The 16,182-nt window shown below is 42.5% G+C and overlaps 1 protein-coding gene and 1 long non-coding RNA gene across 7 annotated transcripts in view; one reads left to right on the top strand and one right to left on the bottom strand.

Annotated features, from left to right (window-relative positions):
* The window catches only part of VDR (vitamin D receptor), a 105,656-nt gene that overhangs the window by 66,200 nt on the left and 23,274 nt on the right, over window positions 1-16,182 (bottom strand). The gene's annotated exons all lie outside the window — the stretch shown is intronic.
* LOC144332828 (uncharacterized) overlaps window positions 1-16,182 on the top strand; it is a 64,058-nt gene that overhangs the window by 36,504 nt on the left and 11,372 nt on the right. The window contains exon 2 of the long non-coding RNA XR_013400976.1: window positions 14,028-14,092. This is a non-coding gene — a long non-coding RNA (uncharacterized LOC144332828). The remainder of the gene's footprint in view (window positions 1-14,027; window positions 14,093-16,182) is intronic.

Consider the following 16,182-nt stretch of genomic DNA (forward strand, 5'->3'; position numbering starts at 1 on the left):
TGGTGTGCTAGATACCCTGCTATAGTGCTATAGACTCAAAAATCTGTGTAAAAACAAAAGAGTCCTTCCAGGTGCATCTGACTTTGATGGAAAGATTCCAGAGGCACTAGGCTGAGGATTTCATTTCATTCATTTCATTCCTGTGCATTTCATTCCACAGACTCCAAAGAAAGGCAGGGCCTGGTCTCTTGACCTCTCTGCCAGGCTCTAGGTACCTGGGGATGGCCTGGGCAGTTGTGGCTACAGTCAGGCCATAGGACTGCAGCTTGTCCTCATCTCTGGGCTTCCCTTTTCTGCAGCCTGGCCACTGTCCTCGAGGCTGGCGGATGCTCTCTGCACCTCTTGCTGTTGTGTCAGAGCTTGAGTGGGTCACTTTGTCCCTGTGAGGCTCCCAGAGACCCTGTCCCCATGGACAGAAGTTTTTTGAGCTGCCTAAAGACTGCTCTGCAGGTAAAAATGTGCCCTTTGAGCGCTCTCTGGAACACTCCCATCTAACTGTTTGTTTTTCCCTTTTTAGGGCCATTTTCCCCCCTTAAATATTTTATGGTTATGGGCACAGTGGGACTGAAGGGAAGCCTCTCTTCAGTAAACACCCAGAGAACATTCTGAGAGACATGGGCATGGAGTTAGAAAGACAGAAGGGACCAGGCCATCTTCTCAGTTTGTTCCCTTGTTTTAGAGATTTTTAAAAAACACACATTAAATTCAGAAAGATTAATTCTTTTATATTTCCTAACCCTTGTTAAGACGAAAAGGATCAAGGATGACTCTCCTTATTTATGTTCCAGATGGTAAAAATAGGATGAATAAATGTAAGAAGCTGTAGCAATGAAAGCAAATCAAGGGGTCTTCCCAGGACAGTGTTTTCAAATTTTTAACTGCAACCCATAATAAGAATAGGTTTTTATTGTGACCTAGTTTACTCAGGAATATATATAAGTTTCCTGCTACAAAAGATGTTCTACAATGTTTTCTATTATTTTCTCTATCCTCTTTTCCTTCCTTCCTCCCTCCCTCTTTCCCTCTTTCATTCCTCTTCCTTCCTTCCTTCCTTCCTTCCCTCCCTCCCTCCCTCCCTCCCTCCCTCCCTCCCTCCTTCCTTCCTTCCTTCCTTCCTTCCTTCCTTCCTTCCTTCCTTCCTTCCTTCCTTCCTTCCTTCCTTTTGGGACCCACCAAATTTACTTCACCATGCATTAATGGGTTGTGACCCAAAATATAGTATTAAAAATCCTACCCTGCACAGTGGTTCAGGCCTGTAATCCCGGTACTTTAGGAGGTTGAGGTGGAAGGATTACTTTGACGCCAGGAGTTTGAGACCAGCCTGAGCAACATAGTGAGACCCTATCTCTACAAAAACTTTAAAAATTATCCAGGCGTGGTGGTGTGTGCTTGTAGTCCAAGCTGCTTGAGAGGCTGAAGTGGGAGGATCGCTTGAGCCTGGGAGGTCAAGGCTGCAGTGAGCTATGATCCTGCCACTATGCTTGAGGCCTGGGCAGCAGAGTGAGACCTTATCTGGAAAAAAAAAAAAAAAAAAAAAAATTCCTGCCCTAGATCATGGGCTAGGCTGACTTTATTGTTTGAGTAGCCAACCGACAGAAGACTCCATCCAGGGAATTGATGGAATCTTGCCTTTCTGAATGGCAGAACAAGTCCCTCTCACCATAGGACCCCCTCATTTAGAGCCTGGAACACAAAATTCACAGAAATACATTTGAGAGACCATCAATGGCTTACATGTAGCACCCTCAGAACCCTGCAGGGGATACATGATGATTCTGGTGATTCTACCTCCAAGAGTATATGGTCAGGGTTAGGTCACTGAGGCAGAATGTATCCACCCAATGTTTGCTTTTGTGGCCTTTACTCAACTGATATATTACCACTCTCAAGTATTTTCCAGGTTTGGGGAGTTCATTTAGTCTCAAGATGCCTATGGCACCTCAGAAATCTTGACTGCTCCAGAACAGAACAGAACAGAACAGCTCCAAGGAGTCCTGTGCAATGCCATGAGAAATGAATGCACACAGACCCAGCCTGCCCTAGAAAGAGTGGGGCACCGCCAGTTATTCACTCCAAATCCATCTGGCTCCAGGGCTCCATTCCCAGTAGCCCAGCTCATGTCTTCTTCCTCGGGGCTTTTGGCATTTGTCTTTCCCACCTGCTCCCACATCTTCGAGCCCCAGGCTGCCAGCCTGCTGGCCCGCACACAGTGTCTGCTGGCATGGTAAAGTAGAGCCCTAGAGGCCGAACAGAGAAAGGTTTAAACTCCCACCTGCACCTCCAACCAAACACAGCTCAGAACTCTCTCCCAGGCTCCTAGGTATTTGCTGGGCTCCTGTCCAAATCCAAGCAAACAATGATGACTCTTCTCCAAGCCCCAACCCCAACCATAGAGACCAGCAAAATAGACTAGAGGCTCAGGGTCCTTTCCCATCTATGATTAACTATGGCTGTGGGTTTTGCAACCACCAAGATTACTCTTGTAGGGAGATGAAGCAAGCCTCATTCCCAATGCCTTTGGGGAATTCTTATTCTGCTCTTCTGGGGAAGAGTGTCTTGTGGAGGACCCCAGGGGTGGAGATAAATGGAGGGGCTCCATGGCATGGGAGTCCGTATCTTGGGAGCAGGTGAAAATGGAGTTAGTGTCACATTGCAGTTGAATAGGTCAGTAGAGAAAAGCTGATTATTTTTGAAATAAGCTCCCCATCCCCAGAGGAAAGTTTTCGGGGAAGACGATTGGGCAATGACCTCCTTCACAGCAATGAGCAGAAGCCCCACAAGCCTCATCTTGGGCATGCCTGCTTGTTTCTCCAGAAGAACAGGAAGGACATTCCGTAAGCAGCCCAGGAATGCGTTAAACAACTCTCCCCTGGGGCCCCAACTCCAGAAAGATGTGGCTGTTGACAGCCCTTCTCCTTTGCCTTTGACCTCTGGCCTGAGACAAACGTACTACCAAGCATGGCTGCCCTTTTGGTTGTGTTTGCCTCATTGTCCTGTGTCGTTAAAAATGTTGCCATTGTTAAAACTGTTGTTTCGGGTGCCCACCTCCACTTCCAGCTGGATTTGCTCTGGACTGCATGATAGTGGGGGTGTGTTGCTTTGTTATCATCCATGTGTCCAACAGCCAAGAAGTTGTCTGTAAATGTTTTTAATTTAAAAACCCTATTGCAAAAAAAAAATGTGATCCCATATATGAATATTATTTTCAAAGTACTATCATTAGTTAATATCTGAAGTCACACTACACAGGGTGAGATTCATCATCAACAGTAATGAGTGGCTTCAATTCCATGGAAACATTCATCTTAGGAACAAGAACTAGACAGACTGGCTCAGAGACACCACATTGCATTCTCTTCCTCTCTGGAAAGTCTCACTCTAGGAGCTGTAGCTTCTGTATTTAGTATAGTCTGGCTAGGGGCCTTGTGTTTAGCTGGGCCTATCTACACTTGGGTTTGAAATATCCCTACATTTGAAATAGAAAGGAATTGGATTGGTAATCTCCATGTACCTGACAATGTCTCTGTCCACCGTTTTTTTTTTTTTTTTTTTTTTTTTTTTGAGACAGAGTCTCGTTCTGTTGCCCAGGCTGGAGCGCGGTGGCATGATCTCAGCTCACTACAACTTCTGTCTCCAGGTTCAGCGATTCTCCTGCCTCAGCCTCCGCTAGTAGCTGGGATTACAGACATGTGCCACCACACCCAGGTAATTTTTTTTTTTTTTTTTTTTTGTATTTTTAGTAGAGATGGAGTTTCATCATGTTGGCCAGGCTGATCTCAAACTCCTGACATCAAATGATCCACCTGCCTCGGCCTCCCAAAGTGCTGGGATTACAGGTGTGAGACACCACACCCAGCCTTCCCTATCACATTTCTGCAAGGCTCCAGGGATTTAAACTACAGGGAGAGTGGGGGCAGCAAGTCAAGTTTATAGTGTAGTGGTAAAGAGCTTGGGCTTGGACTGCTTCTGATTGGTTGAATGATGTTGGGCAAATTATTTGATCTCTCTGAACATCAGTTTTGCCATCAGTAAAATGGGGATAAAAATAGTCATAGAGTTGCTGACTTCATAAGGTTGTTGAAGAGATTAAGTGAAATAGCCTATATAAAGCCTTTAGCACTGTGCCTGGTGCATAGTAAGTATTCTACGTAATAATTAGCAAAGCCCCTTAAAACTGTCATGGCCCCTGGAGTTTCAACAATATATTACTTCACATCTCTCTGATTAGGGTGGAAGGAGGGAACAAAGGAAGGGGATATGAGAGGTAAAAGGAAAGGGAGTGCTTGGCCTGACTGTGATGTTTTTAAATATCTGTAGGTCTATCTGCTATACTGTCACGTATTCTTAAAATGGCTTTGCCTCTGATACACAGACCCAATTTATTTTTGCCCTTTGCCCAAAATATTTCAGACGTAGCCTAATTTCTTGGAGGTCCTTGACTTGAGGTGGGCGGCTCTGATCAGCTGAGAGAACCGGTGACCTCCAGACCCTAGGGTCTTATGAGATATTGGCATTATGAAGCCTTTACTGATTGCCTCCAACAGGCCACTTCCTCTTTTGATAAGTAGGAAAAGGGCGGCAAATCCATCTCACAAGATCTAGAAGAGAATTAACTGGAAAGAATTGCCAAGGGCATGGCTACTGTGTATCTCAGGAGGTCTGCAAACTCTCTGAGATCTGGGTTGCCCATTGCTGTATGGGGGCACAGAGTCAGACCCAACAGTGGGAGCTGTTTGCACCAGGGCTACCCAGTCAGGAGTATTTGAAATTTTAGAGTAAAGCATTTAAGATAATGTTTTGTGCTTTATGCCAACTGTATTCCATATCCAGGAAGAACTCTGTCCTTTGGGGGCCTTATCTCTTGATTACAAAAGGTGAATGGCGTTTTTGTTGTTGTTTAGAGAGATGGAGTCTCACTATGTTGCACAGGCTGGTCTCGAACTCCTGGGCTCAAGCAATCCACCTGCTTTGGCCTCCCAAAGTCCTGGGATTACCAGCATGAGCCACCACGCCTGGGTTATGCATGGGATTTATAGTCCCTTTTTGAGGGCAAAGATGAAGGTGAAGGCTTGAGGATATGTGAAATGTGGTTTGTACTGCAGAAAAATTGTGTTTTCTTTCAACTAAAGATTGTATTCAGATTGCTTTTTGAAAGCCATTTATAAGCAGCAATTGGTACTTTAAAAATCACGTGAGGAGGCTGCTAGGATCAATGCAGTTAGCAAAGGTCCAGGCTGCTTCCTTCTTAAGAAGGCCCCCTCTCAGGCAGCTCCAGGAGTCCTTCTGTTTGGTACCAGAGCCAGTTTGCTGGCCAGTTTGCTACAGCTTACACCTATCATAGTGAAGACGTCTACACTTCTATTGTCCACTTCCACCAAAAGGTACATCAATTCTTTAAGCAGCTCCATGCAGCAAGCTAATGAGCACACCAGGGACGTGAGGAGGGCCTGACGATGCCCTGGTGGCGTGAGCAGATCCAGGTAGCATTTGTGGATTATCGTGGAAGGCAGGATGCTGATATCCACAATGCCGTACACCTGGATTAACTCTCCACGCTGCAGTCTGGCCTTCCGGCTCTTGCAATAGATGCTCAAATTATTTGGGAGGATGCCTCACAACTTCCCAAAGTGCTCCCAGAAACATCTGCCGTGGATCTGCAGCCCCAGAATAAAGTGGATCTCAGGAAATTAGAATCACAATTCTCTGTGACAGTGCCCTGCTTGGCATCTACCGACTCATATTATTTTACAGGTTGTTCGGTTTAAAATCTAGTCTCTGAATCTCTGGGGTTAGAAGCCAGAAGAGTGCTTACTTCTGGGAAGGAGGCCAGAGATAATGACTAGGAGAGAATAGGAGGGGGATTCCACAGCAGTGGTCACATTCTACCATGTTCCATTTGTTGAGCTGTAGTGGACACCTACATGTGTTGACTTTATGATAATTCACCACCGTGTTCTACACTTAGCATTTGTGCACTTTTCTCTCTGTGTGTGATAGTTCCATTAAAAGCTCACTTAAAATAATCTAGTCTATGAAGTATTCTCGAGAGACTGACTCTACAATGTGGAGAGGAATTTTATTCCTCTCATTTTACAGAATGGGGAAAGTGATGTTCAGAGTGACCCTCCCCACAGGGGCAGCATGAGGAGCTGGGCCGTCCCCTGCAAAGATGACCCCTGGGTGATGGATGGCATAGCGACAGCTGGGTCAGAAGCTCCTTTAGGGTGAGCACTGTGTCTTTGTATCCACCAGTGCCTAAGACAGTGCTGTATGTGTAACAAGGGCTCCATACACTATTTGGTGGTCAAGATCCTTTTCAGGACAGCTGAAGAAACTGAAGGCTGAGAAGCTAAATTCTTTGACCTACCTAGCTTATTTAAGTAGAGTCTAAGACAAGATCCAAGTAGAATTCAAATGGTGCTCTGGGTCTGGGATTACCGAGGGTCTAATGCCACAGGTCTTTGATCAGATTAAACCAGACATACAAACAGGACAGGCTCTCCTGGCCATGGTATCTGCAGGAGAGGGTGTGTTGGCCACTTTTGGGTCATTAGGAGAGGAGCCTTTCAATTCTTCACCTGGCCACCACCATAGACCTCCCGTCAACCCCTATTTCCAGGAGAGCTGCCCCTCAGTTGGGGTTCCTGGAACCTCAGCAGGCAGAACTCTGAGTGGCCACTACCAAGTCCAGGAAGAATGTGTTGAAGAGGCCAAAGAACGTGATGAAGAGGGTTTTCATCCCTTCTTCACGGGCCTCATCTCAGTTGACCATTTTACCCTTTTAACTCCCTCTCCCCATCCTTCTGCTCTATGCACACAAGCCAAGTTCTCCCTCTTAGAGCCCTCTTCCATCCTCCCTCTGCTCCCCCATTCACCTCCTTTACCTCTGCTCCTTATTCATCAGCAGGATCCTCGTCTGTTGAGTGGTGGAGCTTAAGGGCCATGGAGAGCTGATGGTCAATGAGTCTATGACTTGGACCTGCTCAGGTAAGAGGTCAACATCCCAGTTTCCAGTACTGTCCCTGACATTCTCCCTTTCTTTCCCTGCAGTGAAACCTAAAACCTAGGTGAAGAGGGGTGAGAAAGAACATTTAAACAAGTAGTTCAGGTGCCCAGACATGAAAACACCCACTGTCGATTCCTGGCAGTGCTAGGATGGAGATTCTGGGTCATGTGCTGGACCTAGAACAATGCATCACAACAACTGAATCTTTTCTCTTTCTTTTCAAGACAGGGTCCCACTCTGTCTCCCAGGCTGAGTACAGTGGTGTGATCTCAGCTCACTGCAGCTTCGACTTCCCAGACTCAAGCAATCCTCCCAGCTCAGCCTCCCGAGTAGCTGGGACTACAGGTGTGCATCACCACACTCAGCTAACTTTTTGTATTTATTTGTAGAGACAGAGTTTCACCATGTTGCCCAGGTTGTTCTCAAACCCCTGATCTCAAGCGATCCTCCTGCCTTGGCCTTCCAAAGTGCTGGGATTACAGGCATGAGCCACCATGCCTGGCCTCTGAATCTTTTTTCTATATCTTTGAAGTAATCTCAATGATATCCCAGTTCCCTGTCCTCTTTTCTTCTTCCCAGGAATCTTATGCTTAATCTTGATAGGAATTACAAGTGAATCCCAGAGGCAATGTCACAATTCCCACTGTTGCTTCTTGGAGACAATTGAAGAAATTCAATCATTTCTGCCATATTTAGGGCTGAAGCCCTAGAGAATCAAGAGTCTTGACATCTCCTTTCCCTTACCGATCTTTCCCCCCATTCCAGGAGTCTTAAACTTTGGACTGATACGGTCTACACTGTCGGTTGTAGCAGTGCAATCTGGGCCAATAGAAAGGCTGATTTGGTGCCTACAGCTGGTTTACTTCCTTATCAAAGCTCTGAATGTGAGGAGACACAATTCTTGCTTTGTGGTTACTAGTAGTCTCCCTCTAATCTCTTGTTATCTTACTGCATTAGATGATCCGTTGACATTTAATCTGTAGTAATTAAGGATTTATTGCCATGTTTCTTTCTCCCAAACAGCATACACCCTTTAAGTAGAGGGCATTTAGGGTCAAATGGTGTTGGAACCAGAACAACTGACAAAGATGTGTCAAGATAGCATTACCTTCATCTTAAACTCAGCTTTGAAGAAGATGTTTCATTTCTAATAGTAGAGTGGATTAGGCACCCTGAGTGATCCTCCCAATTGAAGCAATAATTTTCTAAAAGCTTAAATTTATCACCAGGCTGGCACCAAAGAAAGAAATCTGCAGAACTCAAAATGAAGCGAAAACAGGAAGACAGGTCGGTAATCCAGGACCAAAGTTCACCTTCACCTGGTGAGTTCCTGTAGAACCCTGGGAACCTTGAGCTTTCTTTCACTTTAATGGCTTTGCAGGGCATGGGGACGGGAGATAAAGATCAATCTGCATAAGCTGGGCTCCAGGACTCTCTGTGTAAGGAGAATGAGAAATAAACCTGCACAAAGAAGAGGACAGCAGGGAAACTGGGCTGGGCCATTCCAGATGGTTGGAAAACTAATAAATGTCCCCTTAAAATTCACAGCCACAAGGTGTCTGTCCGATTTGCAGTCCAAATTTATATGCTATGTGATTAAAGAAAAAAAAAAAACAATCTCAAACATAAAATTTAATTTAAAATGATCCCAGGTTATTACTACTCAGATAACTAGTGGAATCAAATATAAATCTTCTCTGGCCAGGCACAGTAGCTCATGCCTGTAGTTCCAGCACTTTAGGAGGCTGAGGTGGGAGGACTGCTTGAGCCTAGGAGTTCAAGACCAGCCTGGGAAATAAGGTGAGACTCCATCTCTACAAAATAAATACAAAAATAAATCTCTGCAGGACATCACCCCAGTATTCAAAGATTTGCCACAGATGAAATTTCGCAGATAATTACAGCTCACAGTCAAAGTCACAAAACACGTGAAAATAAAGCACAATGAGTAAGATTCAGCAGAAACAAGCCCACAAAAGATTCAGATATTTAAATTCTCAGATATAATATAAAGTAACTAATTTTAATAGGTTTAAAGAAATAAAAGAGAAGTCCCAAAAATGGGCAGATAACAAGAGATTATATAGATCACCAAGAAGACTCGGAAAAGAACCAAAAAGGATTTCTAGAAATAAAAAGTAATAAGGGTTGAATCTTTTTGTTTTGTTTTGTTTTGTTTGAGACAGAATCTCCGTCTGTCACCCAGGCTGGAGTGCAGTGGTGCGATCTCGGCTCACTGCAACCTCCACCTCCCGGGTTCACACCATTCTCCTGCCTCAGCCTCCCGAGTAGCCAGGACTACAGGCACCCGCCACCACACCCGGGTAATTCTTTGTATTTTTAGTAGAGAAAGGGTTTCACTGTTTAGCCAGGATGGTCTCGATCTCCTGACCTCATGATCCGCCTGTCTCGGCCTCCCAAAGTGCTAGGATTACAGGCATGAGCCACTGTGCCCAGCCAGGGGTGAATCTTAAAACTCAGTGGGTAGATTAAACAGCAGATTAGACATAGCTGAGGAAAAAATTAGTAAGCTGAAAGCTAGAGCAGAAAAAATTGTCTAGAATGTAGACCAAAAAGACAAAGCCATAGAAATATGAAAGGTTAAGGAGTACAGAGGAGAAAGTAAGAAAATTGAATTGTTCCTAAATAGAGTTCCAGAAGGAAATAGAAAAATGAGGAAGAGGTAATATTCAAAAAGACAATAACTCAGATATTTCTGAAATTGTGGAAAACATGAATCTTTAGCTTTAGGAAGCACAGTGAATCCAACAAAATGAATAAAGAGAAATTCAAATCTGGGAACATCATGAGAAACAAAACACCAAAGAAAAAAAGAGAAGACTGAAAGCTACTAAGGAGAGCCAGGTGCAGTGGCTCATGCCTGTAATCCCAGCACTTTGGGAGGCTGAGGCATGTGGATCACAAGGTCAAGGGATTGAGGCCATCCTGGCCAACATGATGAAACCCTGTCTCTACTAAAAATACAAAAATTAGCTGGGCGTGGTGGTGCATGCCTATAGTCCCAGCTGCTTGGGAGACTGAGGCAGGAGAATCACTTGAACCTGGGAGGCGGAGGTTGCAGTGAGCCGAGATCACACCACTGCACTCTGGCCTGGTGACAGAGCAAGACTTTGTCTCAAAAAAAAAAAAAAAAAAAAAAAAAAAAAGCAAGCTACTAAGGAGAAAGATCATCTACAAAGGAATGGTGAATAGACTATGACTGACTTCTCAACAGCAATAATGGGGCCACATGAGAGAAGGATATAGCAGTATCTTCAAGGTGCTAAAAGAAAATGACTGTGAACTTAGAATTTTATATCTAGGGGGACTATATTTTAAAAATAAGAGCTTAACAAAAATATGTTCTAATAAAAATTGAGAGCATTTACAACTAACAGATATTAAAGAAAATTCTCAAGAATTTTTGGAGTTTTTATTAAAGAAAATTCTAAATAATTTAAGCAGAAGGAAAATGATCTTAGATTGGCCATCTGACATGCAAGAAGGAATGACGAATATCTTTATTCTAAGATCATCTTCCTTCTGCTTAAAAGTCATAATTACTGTTTTAAATGGTTAATATTGGTTAGCATTTACCTAACCAATATTTATGTGTGGTAAGGAAAGGCTAGAACTAAAAGAATAGATATTAAAATCATCTGGGTTGTACAGATTGGTGTTAAAGTTTTCCAAAATCTCTGTAGTGTTTAGAAGGCAGGTGCAGGTATTGATTAATTACAGACTTTATTAGGGTAAGAATGAATATAAAAATAACTAGGAAAATCATCACAAATAGATATAGAGGCCGGACACGATGGCTAACGCCTATAATCCCAACACTTTGGGAGGCCGAGGCAGGTGGATTACTTGAGGCCAGGAGTTTGAGACCAGCCTGGCCAATATTGCAAAATCCCATCTCTACTGAAAAATACAGAAATTAGCCAGGTGTGGTGGCTCGTGCCTGTAATCCCAACTACTTGGGAGGCTGAGGTGGAGGTTGCAGTGAGCCAAGATCATGCCACTGCACTCCAGCCTGGGGGATAGAGCAAGACTCAGTCTCAAACAAACAAACAAAGAAACAAACAAATACATGTAGAGTATATAATTTCAAACCAAGTAAAGGGGAAAAAAAGAGGTCAATGAAGGTATATTTAAAGAAAAATAGAAAAGACAAAGCACTTAAGATGGTGGTAGCAATAAATCAAAATATGTCAATAAATATAATAAATTATAATTAAGTAAATGTTCTATTAAAGAATGAAGATAGATTGGGTTTTTTAAATTTCAAATACATGTTATTAAGTCAATTAACCAGGAAACTAAAATAATTCTAAATTTGTATACGTTTAATAACACAGTATTAAAAGTATGGGGCAAAGTGACAGTATGATAACAGGAGAAATTCAATATTATAATGAGTGATTTTAACACACAACTCTAGAGAAGTGACAGATTAAGGGAACAAAAAATGAGTGAGGATAGAAAAGACAATTAACAAGCTTGATTTAATATTCATGTAGGGAACATAACATACAAAAATTAGAGAACATTCTTTTCAAACCCTACATAGAATGTGTGTAAATGTTTAGGAAAATTGGCCACATGTTTCGCCATAAAGCTATTCTCAACAAATTTAAAGGATTGCTTTCATCCTGACTGTATCCTTAGACCCCAATTTACCTAAAAAGAAATAATGTCAAACAGGATAGGTGAGGTGATGCTGTGGTAATAACATCAAAACTTGAGTAGCTTGATTGACACAACAGAGGTTTATACGTTGCTCAACATGCAGACAGCCCTCCAGGGCAGCTGCTCTCCAGCTGGTTCTCAGTGTTCTAGCCTAGTCTGAGCTGCTGGCACTTGCATGTCAACATGTATTTCCCCAATCCCTGTGGAAAGGGAAAGAGCATGGAAGATCACATGCTGTAGTGAAAGCATTTAATTGTATGTATTTAATTGATCAGAGTAAGTCGCTTAGCCATAACTAACTTCAGGGGTCAGTGAGTAACCCTTTCATAGGTCCAGGAAGGGAGGAGAACTGGAAATACTGATGAACATCACAATAGTCAATAATAAAGAGTCCAGGAAAAACCCTTTCCAACCAGAAATTTTAAATGTATTTCTGAAGAATAAACTATAGAGTAAAAGAGAAAATACTCAGAATATAATAATAACAATACTATATATTGAAATTTATGGATGCAACTAAAATGGTGCTTATAGGGATGTGTATAATACTAACACTTGCTTAGCATTTACTATGTGGCGGACATTGTTTTATGTACTCTCCATGTTTTACTCATTTAAGTTTTCTTTTTTGAAATGGGGTCTCACTCTGTTACCTGGGCTAGAGTGCAGTGATCATAGCTCATTGCAACCTAAACTCCCCCGGGCTCAAACGATCTTCCCACCTCAGCCTCTACAGGCATGTGCCACCATGCCTGGCTAATTTTTGTATTTTTGTAGAACAGAGTTTTGCCATGTTGCCCAGGCTAGTCTCGAAATTCTGAGCTCAAGTGATCCACCCACCTAAGCCTCCAAAAGCGCTGGGACCACTGGCATGAGCCACCACACCCAGCCTTAATTTTCATAACAACCCTTGAGGCAGGTATATATGAGGAAACTGAAGCACAAAAAAGCTAACTGAAGTCACACAGCTAGAAGTAGCAGAGCTAGGAATTGGACTCAGGAAATCAGGCTTTAGAGTCCACGTGCTACAGTTGCGAATGTTTACATTAATTTTTTTTAAAGTTCAAAATTAATATGCTAAGCATCCTATTTTTAAAAGTTAGGGCCAGGTGCAGTGGCTCATGCCTATAAACCTAGCACTGTGGGAGGCTGAGGTAGGCGGATCGCTTGAGCCCAGGATTTCGAGACCAGCCTGGGCAACATGGTGAAACTCCATCTTTACAAAACATACAAAAATTAGCCAGGTGTGGTGGTGCACGCCTGTGGTCCCAGCTACTTGGGAGGCTGAGGTGGGAGGATAACTTGAGCTTGGGAGGTTGAGGCTGCAGTAAGCCAAAATCATGCCACTGCACTACAGCTTGCATGACAGAGTGAGACTCTGTCTCAGAAAAAAAGAAAAAGTTAAAGGGTTGTGCTTGGTGCCTCATACCTGTAATCCCAGCACTTTGGGAGGCAAAAGTGGAAGGATCACTTGAACTCAGGATTTTGAGACCAACCTGGGCAACATAGTTCATGAGTGCATATTAATGTTTTTAACTGTCATCCAGAACCCCAAGGTTCATTCTAGCCTTGTTTTCTTGCTTTTCTGTAACCTCCCTCTCCAATAGTGAAAACTTGCTTCTACCACCCATGTTTCGTAAATCAATATTCATGATAAACCCAAATAAATATCAGTTAGTGACTGAATGAGCAAATGAGTAGGGGAGATTAGATAAATCCCCTCTATAGGAGAATTTCAAACAGCTTACATAGATACCAACCCACTCAAGGAGGTGGAGCATCATTTCCTACTCTGAAAGTGTGGTGTGCATGCTGTTATTTCCTTTTACAAGCACAGTATGGAAAAGGGTGAGAAATGTAACTTTATAGCGAGGAGAAGTAGCAAACACTACCTCAGCCAGGTGGTCAAGGTGAACATTATTGGTGATAAGTTAACATTAATAGCATATACCTTTGATATGATATGATGAAAATGACAATTTACCTCTGTAGTCTTCTTCCCTAAAACACATACTTCCTGTGTAACTATGAGAAAAAGAGATCAGACAAACCCAAGTCGAAGGACATTCTAAACAATACCTGACCAGTCCTCCTCAAAACTGCCAAGATCATAAAAAACATGGAAAGTTTGAGAAACCGTCACAGTCTAGAGGAGCCGAAGGAGATGTGATGGCTAATATAATGTGGTGTCCTGGATGGGATTCTAAAACAGGAAAGCTAAAGAAATGCAAATAAAGCAGGGACTTCAGATAATAATCATATAGCAATATTTGGTCACTAGTTGTCACAAATGCACCATCATGATGTAAGATGTAACAACAGGGGAAACTAGGTGTGAAGTGTATATAAGAACTATCTTTAATACTCTTGTAACTTTTTTTTTTTTTTTCAGAAACAGTGTCTTTCTATGTTGCCCAGGCTGATCTCAAATTCCTGGGCTCACACAGTCCACCCACTTCAGTCTCCCAAAGTGTTGGGATTCCAGGCATGAGCCAGCAGTTGAGGCATGGCCTCAACTTGTCTATGAATCTTAAACTATTCTAAAATAAAAATTTATTGAGTGCTTTAAAAGGGGGATTTCTCAAGCAAGAAAGAAAAGGAGTAAACTGAAAGACTAACCAATTTGACTATATCACAGTGGAGAATCTCTGCTATAAAAAGACAATGGCCAGGCGCAGTGGCTCACACCTGTAATCCCAACAGTTTGGGAGGCCGGGGCAGGCAGATCACTTGAGGTCAGGAGTTTGAGACCAGCCTGGCCAACATGGTGAAATCCCATCTTTATTAAAAATACAAAAATAAGCCTGGCATGGTAGCGGGCACCTGTAAATCCTAGCTATTCAGGAGGCTGAGGCAAGAGAACCATTTGAACTGGGAGGCAGAGGTTTCAGTGAGCTGAGATCGTCACTGTGACACTGCACTCCAGCCTGGCTGACAGAGTGAGTGGAGTGAGACTTTGTCTCAAAAAAAAAAAAAAAAAAATAGTGAAAAGATAAGCCAAAGAGTGAAACAAGATAATTGCCACATGGTTAGCCAACAACAGATCAATACCAAAGATATATAAAGGATGGCTATGAGTCAATCATAAAAATATAAATTATTACATAAAAAGATGAGCAGAAGATTTGAGTAGGCATTTCACAGTAAAGGAAAAACAAATGGTCCATAAACATATGAGGGGCAAAAGTCCTCATTAGTAATCAGGGAAATGCAAATTAAAACCACAACAAGATATCATTTCACATCTCCCAAGTTGAAAAGTCAGTCAACTCAAGTTTTAGCAGAGATGTGAGGCAGTCGTAACTCTCATCTGGTAGGTCAATTGGACCCACCATAAAGAACAGCTTATCTCTGCCTAGTGAAGTTTAGTGTGCTCAGACCTTATAACCCAAAAATTTCACTCCTAGTTATGTACTCTGGAGAAACCTGTTGTTCACATGCACCAAGAGACAGGTACACAACGTTCACTTAAAAATTGTTTATAATAGCCAAAAACCTTAAAAATATATTCGTCAATGGAATAATGAATAGATAAGTTGTGGTGTGTTCCGAAATGGAATATGGCAGTGGAAAATGAAAGAACAACAACTCACATCCACATGGGTGAATCTCACAAACATAAAACTGAGAAAAGAGGCAAGTGATGGAATATACACAGAATGGTTTCATTTATTTAATGTTAAAAACAGGAAAGATTAGAGAGTCTAGTATTTAGGGATACAAATTCTCCTGAGCCAAAATAGTGTTCAGTGCTATAAGAAAGTAATGATTTCCAAATATTCTTAAACATGATTTCACTACTCTTCACATGCATCCCCAGAGACCATAGACAGTTTTAGGGCTGGAAAAGTACAAGTTCAAAGACACTGAGGAAATTTACTAGTCTAAAACTCAATCACACAGATGGCAAAAGTATAAAGAGGATGATTAATACAAAGCTTAGGATAATGGTGAGCTGTTGGAGGAGAAAATGCAGGGTGCTTCTGCTGTACTGGTGTGCTCCCTTTCTTAATCTAGGTACATGGATTTTCATTGCAGTATTCATATTCATATTTAACTGTGTGTGCAATCATAGTATACCTGTTTGTGTATCATGTGTGTGTCTCAATATTCAATGATAATGAACTTGCTAAATAAAAGGTATACTGAGGAGCCAGCCATATAGACAGATAGCTGTGGCGGATGTGAACTGGGAACAATTAATATGCAGTATCCCTTTCCCGTTTCTTCTCACTAAGGTTGACTTGATTATCCAGTCCACCCAACTTATCGTTTTAAGTTTTTATTTAAAGATCTTTTCACTTTTCATCCAGTTATTCCAGGTAATTGTCTGCATGGGCCTTTGTGTTGTCATGCGCTGGCCTTCCTGGCCATTCCTAGACTCATGCTTCCTCCAGAGGCTGCACAATCAGATGTGCTCTGCTGTGTCCCTACCCGGACTGCATTTGCTGATGCCTGGACCTCTCTCTGGGTTCCCAGGCCTCGGG

This window comes from Macaca mulatta, chromosome 11 (genome assembly GCF_049350105.2).
Source record: "Macaca mulatta isolate MMU2019108-1 chromosome 11, T2T-MMU8v2.0, whole genome shotgun sequence".
NCBI classification, from domain to species: Eukaryota; Metazoa; Chordata; class Mammalia; order Primates; family Cercopithecidae; genus Macaca; species Macaca mulatta.